The following is a 15,956-nucleotide window of genomic DNA, read 5'->3' on the forward strand; positions in this document are numbered from 1 at the left end:
ATAAAACCCTCAGGGCTGGCCACTCATAGGGAACATTGGGATTACAAGTAATGGTGCAAAATGGGTGACAGTGAATGGGCAGAAATAAATATCAGGAGATATTTCAAATCGGCTGCCCAGAACTGCTCACAGTACTCAGGTGTGGTCTAACCAGGGCTTTGTATAGCTGAAGGGTGCCTTCTACCCCTTCGTATTCTAATCCTCTCGATATAAAGGCCAACATTTCATTAGCCTTTTTGATTATTTCCTGTACCTCTTCATGATGTTTTAATGATCTGTGTACCTGCACGCTAAAGTCTCTTTGGACCTCTACTGTTTCTAGCTGTTTTATCATTTAGAAAGTCCGCTCTTTTTAAGGTCCAAGGTAGATGACCTCACATTGCCTACATTGAAATGTCTCATTGAAATCCATTTGTCACAATTTTGCCCATTCATTTGATTAATTACTATAGAGTCACAGGCCGGAATATTACCAGCCCTTTGGAGAGGAAGTGGGCGGTGGGAGGGTGGTGAAATGGTGATGGAAGGTGGCAGGAGGAAAGCCCAACATGTTCCCTCTGCCACAGGAAATTACCAGTGGTGGGAATGGCAGCTGCTCGGCCGCCTGCTGATTAGAGGCGCAGGGCCAATTAAGATAATGATTTGGCCTATTGACAACCATTTTACCAGTCTGTTGGGATTTTTCAAGTCTCGGAACAGCCCCCACCACATGGTGAGTCTGACAGCTACATCGAGGCAGCCTCCCAGTGGCTTCCCAGGGTGTGGGGGGCTTTCATTTCCAGAGGATCCATGCCCCAGGGAGGGGCCCACCATTGACAATGGCCACGCCTGCAGCCCCAACGCCACCACTGGAGGGTTCACCCCTCCAATCACTGGGGCCTGCCTGCCTAGCCCAGGCACATAGAGTCATAGAGTCATTTACGGCACAGAATGAGGCCATTCAGCCCATCAAGTCCATGCCAGCTCTCCATAGAGTTATTCAGTCAGTCCCACACCCTGCTCGATCCATGTAGCCATGCAGGTTTATTTCTTTCAAGTGTCCATCCAATGTTCCTTTGCAGTTCTTGATTGTCTCCCTTGTGGGCAATGAGTTGCAGGTCATTACCACCCGCTGTGTAAGAAAGTTCTTCCTCATATTCCCACTGCATGTTTTGCCCCAAACCTTCAATCTGTGTTCCCTAGTCCTTGTACCATTAGTTATTGGGAACAGCCTTTCCTTGACTAACTTATCTAAGCCTGTCATAATCTTGTACATTTCTATTACATCACCCCTCAATCTCCTTTGTTCTAAGGAGAACAAACGCAGTTTTTCCAACCTAATCTTGTAACTAAAATCCTCCATCCCAGGAACCATTCTGGTAAATCTCCTCTGCAGCCTCTCAAAGACCGTCACATCCTTCCTAATGTCTGGTGACCAGAACTGGATGCAATACTCCAGTTGGGGCCTAACCAGAGCTTTAAAAAGGTTCAGCATTACGTTCCTGCTTTTGTATTCAATGCCTCTATATATGAAGCCCAAGATCCCATATGCTTTGCTAACCACTCTCTCAGCTGCTAGCTTCAAAGATTGAAGCACTTGCACCCCCAGATCCCTCTGTTCCTGCACACTATTTAGAACTGTGCCATTAAGTATATATTGCCTCTCCCTATTCTGCCAAAATGTATCACCTCACATTTGTCCGTATTAAATTCCATCTGCCACCTCTCTGCCCATTCTGCTGGCCGCTCTATGTCCTATTCAGATCATCCTCACTGTTTGCTGCAACTCCAAGTTAGGTGTCATCGGCAAATTTTGACATTGTACTCTGTATTCCAACATCTAAGTCATTTATATATAGTGAAAAAAAAGCAGTGGTCACAGCACTGGCCCTTAGGGAACACCACTGTCTACCATCCCCCAGTCTGAAAAACAAACATTTACTAAGACTCTCTGTTTTCTGTCCTTAAGCCAATTTTTTTTATCCAATTGGACACTGACCCTCCTGTTCCATGAGCCTCAGTTTTGTTAACCAGCCTTTTATGTGGCACCTTATCAAATGCTTTCCTAAAATCCATGTGAACAATATCCACCGCTTTCTGTTCATCAACCTTCCCTTTTACTTCATCGAAAAATTCAATTAGATTAGTCAAGCATGATCTGCCTTTTACAAATTCTTTTACAAAACAATGCTGGCTATCCTCAAGTAATTCGAATCTCTCCATTCTTTCCCTGATTATTGTTTCGAAAGTATGTGTTCATGTTTTCCCTGATTATTGCGAAGGTGCCTCAATATGGAGGTGCCCTCTCCTTCTCCTTGCAGCGCCAGCAGCAGCCACCTCTGTCAGTGGCGCTGGCGAGGCTGCAGAGTTGCTGGCTCTCTGATTGGGCCAGCATCTCCAAGAGGTAGGCCTCTGTCCTTAATTGGACAGTGGGCTCGGCAGCAGTCTTTTATTTGGCTACAGCCAGTAAAATTGCCCCCGCATCCCACCATCCACCCGCGTGGCCTCAGGGGCCTCATTTGATCCTGATGTCGGGACCCATGACATGTCAGTAAAATTCCAGCCATAAAGGCATATAGTCATAGACTCATTATAATATGGAAAGAGGCCATTCGGCCCATGCCACCTTTCTGTAGAGCAAACCAGCCAGTCCCATTCCCCCGCTCTATCCCCATCGCCCTGCAAGTTTATTACCCGCAAGTGCCCATCCAGTTTCCTTTTGAAATCATTCATTGTTTCTGCTTCCCCCACCCTTGTAGACAGCAAGTTCCAGGTCAATACTACTCAATGTATAGTTTGTCCTCATATGCCCCCTGCATCTCTGCCCAAAAGCAAAAATCTGTGTCCCCTACTCCTTGTACCATCAGCTCATGGGAACAGCATTTCTTTGTCTACCTAATCTAAACCTGTCAGAATCTTTTACACCTCTATCACATCTCCCCTCAACCTCCTTTGTTCCAAGGAGAATAACCCAGCTTCTCCAACCTAACCTTGTAACTAAACTCCCCCATCCCTGGAACCATTTCATCTAAATTTCCTCTTCGCCCTCTCAACGACTCTCACATCCTCCCTAAAGTTTGATGACCAGAACTGGACACAATACTCTAGTTGTTGCCAAATCAGAGTTTTAGAAAGGTTCGGCATAACTTCCCTGCTTTTGTACTAAATACCTCTATTTATGAAGCCTAAGACCCCATATGATTTTACAATTTTATGTTCCCATCTGCTTACAATGCTGCCTATTTTTGAGTCATTAACAAATTTGGATCTGTGGCTTTCTATCTCATCATCTTAGTCGTTAATAAATACTGTGAATAGTTGAGGCCCCAACACCAATCCTTGCGGGATGCCACTAATCACATCCTGCCAATTAGAGTAGCTGCCCATTATCGCTACTCTCTGTCTCCTATACTCAGCCAATTTCCTAACCAGGCCAGTAATTTGCCTTCAATTCCATGAGCTTCAACTTTCGATAAAAGTCTCTTATGAGGGACTTTATCAAATGCCTTCTGTAAGTCCACATAAATAACATCATAGACATTCCCCATTCCACTACTTTAATCACCTCTTCAAAATATTCAGTCATATTCTTCAGACATGACCTACCCTTTACAAATCCATGCTGACTCTCTCTGATCAGTTGAAAATTGTAAGGTGTTCAGTCATCCTATCCTAAATTATAGACTTCAGCAAATTTCCTGACGCAGATGTTAGACTAACTGGTCAGTAAGTCCCTGGTTTTGCTCTCTCACCTTTCTTAAATAGCAGAGTGAGAGTGACATACACAATTTTCCAATCAAAAGGTGCAGTTCCATTGATTTGAGCCATAGTGCAGTTCAGGAGTCACATGTAGACTGGGCTAAGTACAGGTGACTGGTTCGCTGAAGGACTTTAGTGAACTATAGATTTTTATGACAATCCAGCATGTTAATTTTATGGGGCCTGTTGTCTATGTACAGGTGTGGCTACAAGATCATGTTAGTCATGGAAGAGCTATGATGTAACACACCACGTGATTCTGAGTGTTAGTCAGTGTTACGGGCAAATGAAGAGAGGAGTCTCAGACTCCCCTCTCGCCCCTTCTCTCGTTGACCACAACAGGGTTTATTCCTTTTTTTAAAAAGTGGTTATGCTTATCACCTCAGTGAGGGTTTCATCCTTCCTCTATTGTAATTGCAAAGAACCAATCGGACAGGTTTTCTTGAGTTTAAACAAGAAAGAGGTAAGTTTATTACACTTAACACTCTAACCCGATTTAAAATATTAAAAATACACCACACATTCACGCACAAATTCACATGAAAGTCACACACACGCAAATAGATGACAGAGGGAAACAGATTTGGTGGTTGCATTAAAGTCCAGAATAAATGGAACTTAAATACAGTATGTAAGTCCAATAGTCTTTGGTTGAAGCTGCAGTCTTGAAGTCCTTGCTGGTCCAAGTGCACTGTGGTTGGCTTGTTTTGCTCAGTGCTCCTGAAGGCAGAATGGGTTGTTGATTCTCTAGTGGTCTGTCGGCTTGTGGTGGTGGGGTGGGGGTCAGTTCCCAAGTCGCAGCCAGGTCTTCTCTTGATATTTTTTTTAGAACATTACAGCGCAGTACAGGCCCTTCGGCCCTCGATGTTGCGCCGACCTGTGAAACCATCTGACCTACACTATTCCATTTTCATCCATATGTCTATCCAATGACCACTTAAATGCCCTTAAAGTTGGCGAGTCTACTACTGTTGCAGGCAGGGCGTTCCACGCCCCTACTACTCTCTGAGTAAAGAAACTACCTCTGACATCTGTCCTATATCTATCACCCCTCAAATTAAAGCTATGTCCCCTCGTGTTTGCCATCACCATCCGAGGAAAAAGACTCTCACTATCCACCCTATCTAACCCTCTGATTATCTTATATGTCTCTATTAAGTCACCTCTCCTCCTCCTTCTCTCCAACGAAAACAACCTCAAATCCCTCAGCCTTTCCTCGTAAGACCTTCCCTCCATACCAGGCAACATCCTAGTAAATCTCCTCTGCACCCTTTCCATAGCTTCCACATCCTTCCTATAATGCGGTGACCAGAACTGCACGCAATACTCCAGGTGCGGTCTCACCAGAGTTTTGTACAGCTGCAGCATGACCTCGTGGCTCCGAAACTCGATCCCCCTACTAATAAAAGCTAACACACCATATGCCTTCTTAACAGCCCTATTAACCTGGGTAGCAACCTTCAGGGATTTATGCACCTGGACACCAAGATCTCTCTGTTCATCTACACTACCAAGAATCTTCCCATTAGCCCAGTATTCTGCATTCCTGTTATTCCTTCCAAAGTGAATCACCTCGCACTTTTCCACATTAAACTCCATTTGCCATCTCTCAGCCCAGCTCTGCAGCCTATCTATGTCCCTCTGTAACCTACAACATCCTTCGGCACTATCCACAACTCCACCGACCTTAGTGTCATCCGCAAATTTACTAACCCACCCTTCTACACCCTCTTCCAGGTCATTTATAAAAATGACAAACAGCAGTGGCCCCAAAACAGATCCTTGCGGTACACCACTAGTAACTAAACTCCAGGATGAACATTTGCCATCAACCACCACCCTCTGTCTTCTTTCAGCTAGGCAATTTCTGATCCAAAGCTCTAAATCACCTTCAACCCCATACTTCCGTATTTTCTGCAATAGCCTACCATGGGGAACCTTATCAAACGCCTTACTGAAATCCATATACACCACATCCACTGCTTTACCCTCATCCACCTGTTTGGTCACCTTCTCGAAAAACTCAATAAGGTTTGTAAGGCACGACCTACCGGTCACAAAACTGTGCTGACTATCGCTAATGAACTTATTCTTTTCAAGATGATTATAAATCCTGTCACTTATAACCTTTTCCAACATTTTACCCACAACCGAAGTAAGGCTCACAGGTCTATAATTACCAGGGCTGTCTCTACTCCCCTTCTTGAACAAGGGGACAACATTTGCTATCCTCCAGTCTTCCGGCACTATTCCTGTCGACAATGACGACATAAAGATCAAGGACAAAGGCTCTGCAATCTCCTCCCTAGCTTCCCAGAGAATCCTAGGATAAATCCCATCTGGCCCAGGGGACTTATCTATTTTCACACTTTCCAAAATTGATAACACCTCCTCCTTGTGAACCTCAATCCCATCTAGCCTAGTAGCCTGAATCTCAGTATTCTCCTTGACAACATTGTCTTTCTCTACTGTAAATACTGACGCAAAATATTCATTTAACACTTCCCCTACCTCCCCTGATTCCACACACAACTTCCCACTACTATCCTTGATTGGCCCTAATCTAACTCTAGTCATTCTTTTATTCCTGATATACCTATAGAAAGCCTTAGGGTTTTCCCTGATCCTATCCGCCAATGACTTCTCGTGTCCTCTCCTTGCTCTTCTTAGCTCTCCCTTTAGATCCTTCCTGGCTAGCTTGTAACTCTCAAGCGCCCTAACTGAGCCTTCACGTCTCATCCTAACATAAGCCTTCTTCTTCCTCTTGACAAGCGCTTCAATTTCTTTAGTAAACCACGGCTCCCTCGCTCGACAACTTCCTCCCTGCCTCACAGGTACATACTTATCAAGGACACGCAGTAGCTGCTCCTTGAATAAGCTCCACATTTCGATTGTTCCCATCCCCTGCAGTTTCCTTCCCTATCCTACGCATCCTAAATCTTGCCTAATCGCATCATAATTTCCTTTCCCCCAGCTATAATTTTTGCCCTGCGGTATATACCTGTCCCTGCCCATCGCGAAGGTAAACCTAACCGAATTGTGGTCACTATCACCAAAGTGCTCACCTACATCTAAATCTAACACCTGGCCGGGTTCATTACCCAGTACCAAATCCAATGTGGCATCGCCCCTGGTTGGCCTGTCTACATACTGTGTCAGAAAACCCTCCTGCACACACTGGACAAAAACTGACCCATCTAAAGTACTCGAACTATAGTATTTCCAGTCGATATTTGGAAAGTTAAAGTCCCCCATAACAACTACCCTGTTACTCTCGCCCCTGTCGAAAATCATCTTCGCTTTCCTTTCCTCTACATCTCTGGAACTATTCGGAGGTCTATAAAAGACTCCCAACAGGGTGACCTCACCTCTCCTGTTTCTAACCTCGGCCCATACTACCTCAGTAGACGAGTCCTCAAATGTCCTTTCTGTCGCTGTAATACTCTCCTTGATTAACAATGCCACACCCCCCCCCTCTTTTACCATCTTCTCTGTTCTTACTGAAACATCTAAATCCCGGAAACTGCAACATCCATTCCTGCCCCTGCTCTACCCATGTCTCCGAAATGGCCACTACATCGAGATCCCAGGTACCAACCCATGCTGCAAGCTCACCCACCTTATTCCGGATGCTCCTGGTGTTGAAGTAGACACACTTTAAACCAGGTTCTTGCTTGCCAGTGCCCTCTCGCGTCCTTGTAACCTTCTGTAATTTTCTGGTGAGAGAGAGAGAAAGAAAGAGGGAGACAGAGAGACTGCGTCATTGCTGTCTTTTCAGTAGTCTTCTCAAGTTTTAAATTTAAAGGGTTTAGTCATGGCAGAAGAGCTTAAAGCCGTGGTTTGCTCCTCTTGCTGCATGTGGGAATCCAGGAACATTTCCAGTCCCCGGGACCAGCATGCTTGCAGGAAGTGTGTCCAGCTGCAGCTACTGGCAGCTCAGGTTTCAGAGCTGGAACGGTGGCTGTGGAGAATCCGCGAGTCTGAGAGCATTGTGGATAGTACGTATGGAGAGGTGGTCACCTCGCAGCTGAAGGGAATTGAGGAAGGAAGGGAATGGGTGACCACCAGGCAGTCCAAGAGAAACAGGCAGGTAGTTCAGGAGTCCCCTCGGGTCCCGCTTGCAAATCGATATTCCATTTTGGAGGCTCATGAGGCTGGTTCCTCCAGAGAGTGCGGACAGAGCCAAGCTTCTGGCACCACAAGCAGCCTGTCTGCACAGGAAGGGGGAAAGAGAGGAAGAGCAATAGTAATAGGGGATTCTATAGCCAGGGGAACAGATAGGCGCTACTGTGGCCGTCAACGTGACTCCAGGATGGTGTGTTGCCTCCCTGGTGCCAGGGTCCGGGATGTCACTGAACGACTGCAGGGCATTCTGAAGGGGGAGGGTGATAAGGCAGAGGTCATGATACATGTTGGTACCAATGACATAGGTAGAAAGAGGGATGAGTTCTTGCATCAAGAATTCAGGGAGTTAGGCAGCAGACTAAAAAGCAGGACCACTCAGGTTGTAATCTCTGGATTACTCCCAGTGCCACGTGCTACCGAGTATAGAAATAGGAGAATAGCACAGATTAATGCGTGGCTTAAGAGTTGGTGCAGGAGGGAGGGTTTTAGATTCCTGGACCACTGGGATCGTTTCTGGGGAAGGTGGGACCTGTACAAGACCTGTACAAGGTCTACATCTAAACCAGAGGGGGACTAACATCCATGCTGGCGGGTTTGCTAGTGCTGTTGGGAGGAGTTTAAACTAATTTGGCAGGGGGAGGGGACGCAGACTCCGAGCAGAATAGGTATACAGCTAAACACAGGAAAGCAAACAAGTCAGAGGGAATACAGCGGAAGTAAGTTTCAAGGGAGTAAGACCAGGATGGATGGCCTCTACTTTAATGCCAGGAGTATTACAGGTAAAACGGATGAGTTAAGGGCAAGGATTGACACGTGGAATTGTGATATAGTAGCCATCACGGAGACATGGTTGAGGGAGGGGCAGGATTGGCAGCTCAATATCCCGGGATATAGAATCTTCAGGAGAGACAGAGGAGGGGGTAAAAGAGGAGGGGGCATTGCAATATTAGTTAAGGAGTCAGTTACTGCAGTAAGGAGAGATGATATCTCAGAGGGGGCATCAAATGAAGCTTTATGGGTAGAGTTTAGGAATAAAAAAGGGACAGCCACATTGCTAGGTGTTTATTATAGACCCCCAGATAGTCAACGGGAAATTGAGGAGCAAATATGTGCCACAATTCATTGGTGAACAGTGGAACGGGCAATAGTTGAGACACAGAATGGAGGAAATTCCTTGGTTGTTGTTTTGTGAGGAATAATCACTATGGTTATTTTTTGAAGGAAAATCGGTATTACAGTTTTGGATCTTTGATTTTTCTTCACGCCAAATACGCCCTTTGTAGGTGGGGCTAGACCAAAAGTGCGCAAATTTGGCAACACCACCACAACCTCCAAGCCTGTTCATCTGTGGTACTACTACAGACTTCATGGTAAATAACCGTGCCACAACCTCCAAGTCTGTCCATTAGTGATATTGCAACAAGTTTCCACAAGCAAGTGACAACAACACAACCTCCAAACCAGTCCACCAATGGAACTGCAACTACTTTTTTTTCCATTGCAGAAGACAGCACCATCCAAGTCTGTTTGGAAGTGTAAGCAAGTCTTTCTGTTATTTTCTTCTGTAGGTACAATGACACAAAGTCTTTGCAATCATGGCAACACCTTTCCCTTCCATTAATTGAAAAGCATCTGACCTGCTTTCAGAGTTTCATCTTTCCAAGCAGAGAGTCAAGCTTTGTTTTGATGTCTTAGCCATTACTGATCCACATGGCCATGTGAGCCAAACGGAAGATGGCAGGATCCCCAAGGACACATTGTACAGCGAGCTCGTCACTGGTATCAGACCCACCGGCAGTCCATATCTCCGCTTTGAAGACGTCTGCAAACGCGACATGAAGTCCTGTGACATTGATCACAAGTCATGGGAGTCAGTTGCCAGTGATCGCCAGAGCTGGCGGACAGCCATAAAGGCGGGGCTAAAGAGTGGCGATTCGAGGAGACTTAGCTGTTGGCAGGAAAAAAGACAGAAGCACAAGGAGAGAGCCAACTGTGTAACAGCCCTGATAACCAATTTTATCTGCAGCACCTGTGGAAGAGTCTGTCACTCTAGAATTGGCCTTTATAGCCACTCCAGGCACTGCTCCACAAACCACTGACCACCTCCAGGTGCTTACCCTTTGTCTCTCGAGACAAGGAGGCCATAGAAGAAGAAGATCCACAGAAACAAGCAATAAAGATATGCATAGCTATTGGCAATGAAGGTCTACATCATCTCAACACATCTGGTCTTAATGATGAAGAGCAGAAGGATGCTGCAAAGATTTGGCCCACTCTAGAAAACTAATTACACCTCAAGCTCAATTTTTGAGTGCACTGACTCGAATTCGTGTCTTTTGGACAAGAGCTGAGCAAATCTATAGACCAAATCTATAGATCAGTCGTTGTCATGCCAAAGGCCGAGAGTGTGATTTTACTGAGACAAAATGGCAGATTGCATCATCGAATTTGTGAATGCATCCACATCGATGGAACTCTACCAAAAGGATCTTTTGGACAAGCCAAAGATTACACAGTTGATGCCTTATTGAAGGATGGCTGCAAATTTGAGTCCACCATTGTGGGTCCGCAAAGCCTTCAATCTTTATGTGTTACAAAGACCATCAGTGTAGTGAACAGGGTTTCCAAATCCAAGACACCATGTACAAGGTGTGAGTTTTTACATTTGCCTGAAGTCTGTCCAGGGGCCACTGGAAATGGCAATGTCATAAAGCCAAGACAGACACTGTGGGCAAGAGTCCTGAACACAAACAGTCCAAAAGCACGACAGCTTCGCACCCAAACAAGCTTTGCAATTTTCTGTCACAACACAGCCGATTCATCTATGGAGCTTGGAGTGACACTAACGGAGTTTGCAAGTTCTCCTTGTGACTGCGTGGGTTTCCTCCGGGTGCTCCGGTTTCCTCCCACATGCCAAAGACTTGCGGGTTGATAGGTAAATTGGCCATTATATTAAAAAAAATTGCCCCTAGTGTAGGTAGGTGGTAGGAGGATTGAGGGAAGATGGGGATGTGAGAGGGAAAATGGGATTAATGTAGGATTGGTATAAATGGGTGGTTGATGGCCGGCGCGGACTCGTTGGGCTGAAGGGCCTGTTTCAGTGCTGTATCTCTCTATGACTCTATGACTAACACTACTGATTCTGAAGATCAGAGTAAAAGCACAAGTGAGCGAGAGGAACTGTCATTCCATATTGTCAATGTTCCCGAGCATATTGATTCGATTGCTCCTCTAGAAGCTTTGGCATCCATTCGTATTCCCTGTCCAGGAAAAGAGGGCACACACTTGCTCTGGGCAAAAGTGGACATGGGTGCGAGTGCAAACATTTTACCCCTATGTATCTTAAATCACATGTATCCGGGTCACTGGCAGTCCAAGAAACCTTCGACCAGCGCTCAGCTAACTGCTTACATGGGTTCCTGATCCCATGTCTTGGATCCATTACGATTAAGTGCTGTTATAATGATTCCGATTGGATACCTCAACTTTTCTCCGTTGTTCAAACCAATAGATCTGCTATCGCTGGACTACAGGCACGCAGGGATCTGACCCTGGTGACTATGCACATTATTGGCCACCACCCCCAAGACTGAACTGACTCTGGAAGATGTCCCAATTCACTCCATTGTAGATCTTACGTTGCTTTGACAAAATAAGTAGCTTCAAAGGGAATGCTACACTGCACCTCCAGGAGGATGTTACACCCACCATCCATCAGGTTGCGATCCTGTTCCCGGAAGCATAGCATTCATATACAGGCTAAGCTCCAGACTAAGCTGGACAAAATGGAGGCAGACGGCATCATCCATCGTGTTCAAGACCACACTGACTGGTGCAGCTCCCTCACATGTGTGGTGGAAAAGGACAGCTCTCTACGCATGTACCTGGACCCCCAGAAGGCTGAATCGTGCCCTGAAAAGCTGCCAACACAACATACCGACCCTTGAGGAGCTGAACCCCAATTTGCGGGTGCCCACTTTTTCTCTATACTTTATGCCAAGAATGTCTACTGGTCAGTGCATGTAGCCAAGTGCTCACAAGAAATCACTACCTTCTGTACACCTTTTGGAAGGTACTGTTTTCAGCGCTTTCCCTTTGGTTTAGCCATTAGCCGGGATATGTTTCAACAACACATGGACTGCATCACGAGTCCGGTGCCTGGCTGCATGTGCATCGCTGATGATATTGCCGTGATGGGCAGGACCAGAACAGAACAGGATCACAACCTCATGCCCTGATGCATACAGCACAGAGGGAGGGCTTGGTTTTCAATAGCTGAAAGTGTCAGGTTCATGTCTGCCAAATTAACTTTCTCAGCTCCATCTACACCGACCGAGGCACCCGACCAGATCCTGACAAATTGGACCATGTCCACGTGATGCCTGTTTCACAAGACAAAGAGGACCTCCAGCAATGCCTATGTCTCTTCAATCTCCTCTCCCCCTGATCCCAGGGTTTGCTTAAAAGGAGGTACCACTAAGAGATCTCCTGAAGAAGGATGCCCCCTTTCTCTGGCACGAAGACCATCAGTATGTCTTTAACCAACTGAAGAACTCAGTGACTGAGAGTGCTTCAGTGCTGCAGTTTTATGAGCCTGCAGAGATCACCACGCTGGAGGTGGATGCCTCACAGAAGGGCTTGGGTGCCTGCTTACTTCAAAAGGGGCAACCGGTCGCCTTCATGTCCAAAGACATGTCACAAGCCCAAGCTATCTATTCAAATATTGAGTTGGAGACTCTGGCCCTCATTTCTAGCATCACACACTTCCATATGTATTTTTTGGCAAACGTTTTGTAGCAGAAACTGACCACAAGCCTTTGGAGATGATCTGACGTAAGCCACTGATGAGCCACACATCCACATCTCCAGCGACTGCTGCTAAAGATACAGGGCCACGACTGAACTACAAGCCAGGCAAACTGATGACCACTTCTGACACTGAGCCAATTGCCCAACCCAGTGAACGCTGAAAACATTTCAGTGAAATGGCATAAAAACAAGAAATGCTGGAAATACTCAGCAGGTCTGGCAGCATCTGTGGAGAGAGAAGCAAAGTTAACATTTCAGGTCAGTGACCCTTCTTCAGTGAAATGGCATATTGACTTTGTCGACATTGACTTAGAAGGCGTAAAGCCCATCGATCTAGTCCACTTCACACAGCGAAGGTGTGACCAGCTGTGAGAAGAATTGGTAGCAGACCCCACTTTCCAGGAGCTCTGGAAGACCATTGTGCAAGGCTGGTCAGCTCCATTCAGGACATTGCCGAGTCTATTAGGTTATTCTGGGCCTCCATAGATGAGCTTGTCATCACACATGGCGTCATCTTCAAGGGCAGACAAGTCCTGATCCCCGTGTCACTACATCAGATATCCTCCAGCAGCTTCACCAGTTGCACATGGACATTGAATGCACCAGGCAATTGGCCACGGATGCGGCCAGGGCTTCACAATGACATTGCATCCAATGGCCAAGCCTGCCAGGCATGTCAGGCTCACCAGCCAAGCCAGTGTAGAGAGATCCTCATCCCCCACCAGATTCCTGCGGCCGCATGGGTCAAGGCCCCACCAATCTGTTCCATGTTCGCAACGTCGACTACCTTGTTGTCGTGGATTACTTCTCCAAATATCCAATCATCCGCAGCCTACACAACACGTCGAGCTCCACTGTTGCAAGAACACTCAGTGCTATTTTCAGTCTGTTTGGAGCAGCAAAGGAGATGATCTCTGATAACTGTCCTCAGTATGCTGGCGGACCATTCTGTGACATGTCCCTGAAATAGGGTGTTAAGCATAGTACATCATTATCCTACTACCCACATTCCAATGGCCTTGTGGAACGTCTGATCTGCACCTTCAAGTCATTGATTCTCAAGTGCCAGCAGACGGGCACATTCCCATGCTCCACCTCCATGCAACTCTGTTGAGCTCTACCCTTCAGACCCCAGCTAAACTCATGTTCAGGCATCAGATTCATACAGACCTTACAGGTTTTCAAAGATCTGTATATCCTGAAGTTTGAGACATTCTTCTAGAACAAGGAAGGAAATTGAAAGAAATGCATGACAATCACACTGGGAGTGACCTTCCCAATTAGCTATTGGTCAGTAAGTTATCATCCAAAAGCCTATCACTGAAACATGGAGTTCTGCAACAGTCTCCAAAGTTTGACCAGTTACTACAGCTACTGGTGCTACACTGCATTGTAACCAAGGTCAAATCAGAGCTGTTCATTATGCCAAGTGCATGGAAGACTCCATTGCAAACTTATACACAATCGAAGACTAGATCTCAGACAGAGTCTACAAAATCTTCTTCTGTGAAATCCAATTCACAAGTATCTGAGAACTGCTACCACACTTCGAAATCTGGCAGTTATCAAAACACCTTTATGTTTTCATGATTTATGTTTTTATATTTTCTTGTTGTCTTTTCATATTACCTCCTGATACTTTTCTGTACATGTATATAGTTAACTTCTACTTGCCTAAAGGAGATGTTTAAATCTGTAAATACGTTCCTCTTCTTCTCCTTTTGGAAAAAGGGGGATGTTGTGTGTGTACACCTTTAAGAGGTGTGGCTACAAGATCATGTTAGTCATGTAACGCACCATGTAATTCTGAATGTTAGTCAGACTTGAAGATACACCTGTACAGTTACCATCTCAATGTAATTACTGCTCTCTCTGTAATCATTAAAGAACCTACAATATTGCATTCCTGATCCCATCTTGAGTGATCAGTCTTTGTGTAGTCTATACAAAAGCAGAGGTTCAAGGAACAAGCAACACAGCTCAAAAATGACCAGGTTTATTGAACATAGCTTCACTATTTGCCATTATGGGAGTTCAACTCTTGCTCCCTGGTTAGTTTATAACTAACCCAAGGGTATGATAGGAATATAGGGAAATATAGGAATAGGTGGGGATGTTTGGTAGGAATAGGTGGGGATGTTTGGTAGGAATATGGGATTAGTGTAGGATTAGTATAAATGGGTGGTTGATGTTCGGCACAGACTCGGTGGGCCGAAGGGCCTGTTTCAGTGCTGTATCTCTAATCTAATCTAAAAATGATACTCATATACACTCTATATTCACAGTGATCAAAGCAGAAAGTATATTTTTGCAATGAGATTTGGAGTACTTAGCTCTTTGATAGCACTGAAATGTGGATTTTGATGCTGCACGTTTGCAGTTTACTTTAGCTATTAAAGGCAATTCTACAACTCTGTTTTGTATTATAGCTGATGGATATTCCTTTTCCATGATGAGTCATGAAAGGTTACAACACAGCAGGAAGCTATTCAGCACATTGTGTCTAATCTGTCCCCTTAGACTAACCCTCTTGGCCATTTCCCTACACTCTTTCAATTGTCTCTTTTCCAAACATATATTCCCTTTCCCCTTTGAAAGGTGTTATGGATTTGACGTTCCCCACTGTTTCTGCTGGGAATTCCATGCCTGAACAACACTCTGTGTAAAATAAAGAAATTCTCCTAAACTCTCCCTGAATAATGGTCTTCAATTGGTGCCCCTTAGTTATTTGAGTGGTAAGAATGTGGAGCAGCTATTTCAAATAATGTTTTAAGCTAAAGTTTATGATCCAGTGCACATTAATTGGTTGTTACAGATGACTGTGAGAGTCGATTCAGTGTCAATTAACAGTAGTCAAGCATGACTTAATAAGTCACATAACGTTACCCTGGACTGCCAACTACAGCTGCAATACCTGAGGAATTTTGTGTCAAATCACCACTTTAATATGAAAGAGATATAATATCATGTATATAGAATTCCAGTTCTATAAGTTGGTAAGATATATAATATATATAGACCTGGATAGTAACTTCCCCCCACCCCACCCCACCACCTTGATGGATAGAGAAGAGTCATGGGTGGGCCATGGGATTCAACCATCAAAATATGTGATGCATGACCTAACCCACTGCACATGCATCCATTGCCATTTTTACGATGGTGAATGTTGGAATGTCCTTGTCCCCTGCCATGGATTGCGGCACTTTCATTAACATATTTAAATCAGCAGCAACAGTTTAATTGGGGGCTCTATTTAAAATTTACTGTTGCCTTGGAGGTTT

This window comes from Heterodontus francisci, chromosome 37, assembly GCF_036365525.1.
Source record: "Heterodontus francisci isolate sHetFra1 chromosome 37, sHetFra1.hap1, whole genome shotgun sequence".
In the NCBI taxonomy this organism is placed as follows: Eukaryota; Metazoa; Chordata; class Chondrichthyes; order Heterodontiformes; family Heterodontidae; genus Heterodontus; species Heterodontus francisci.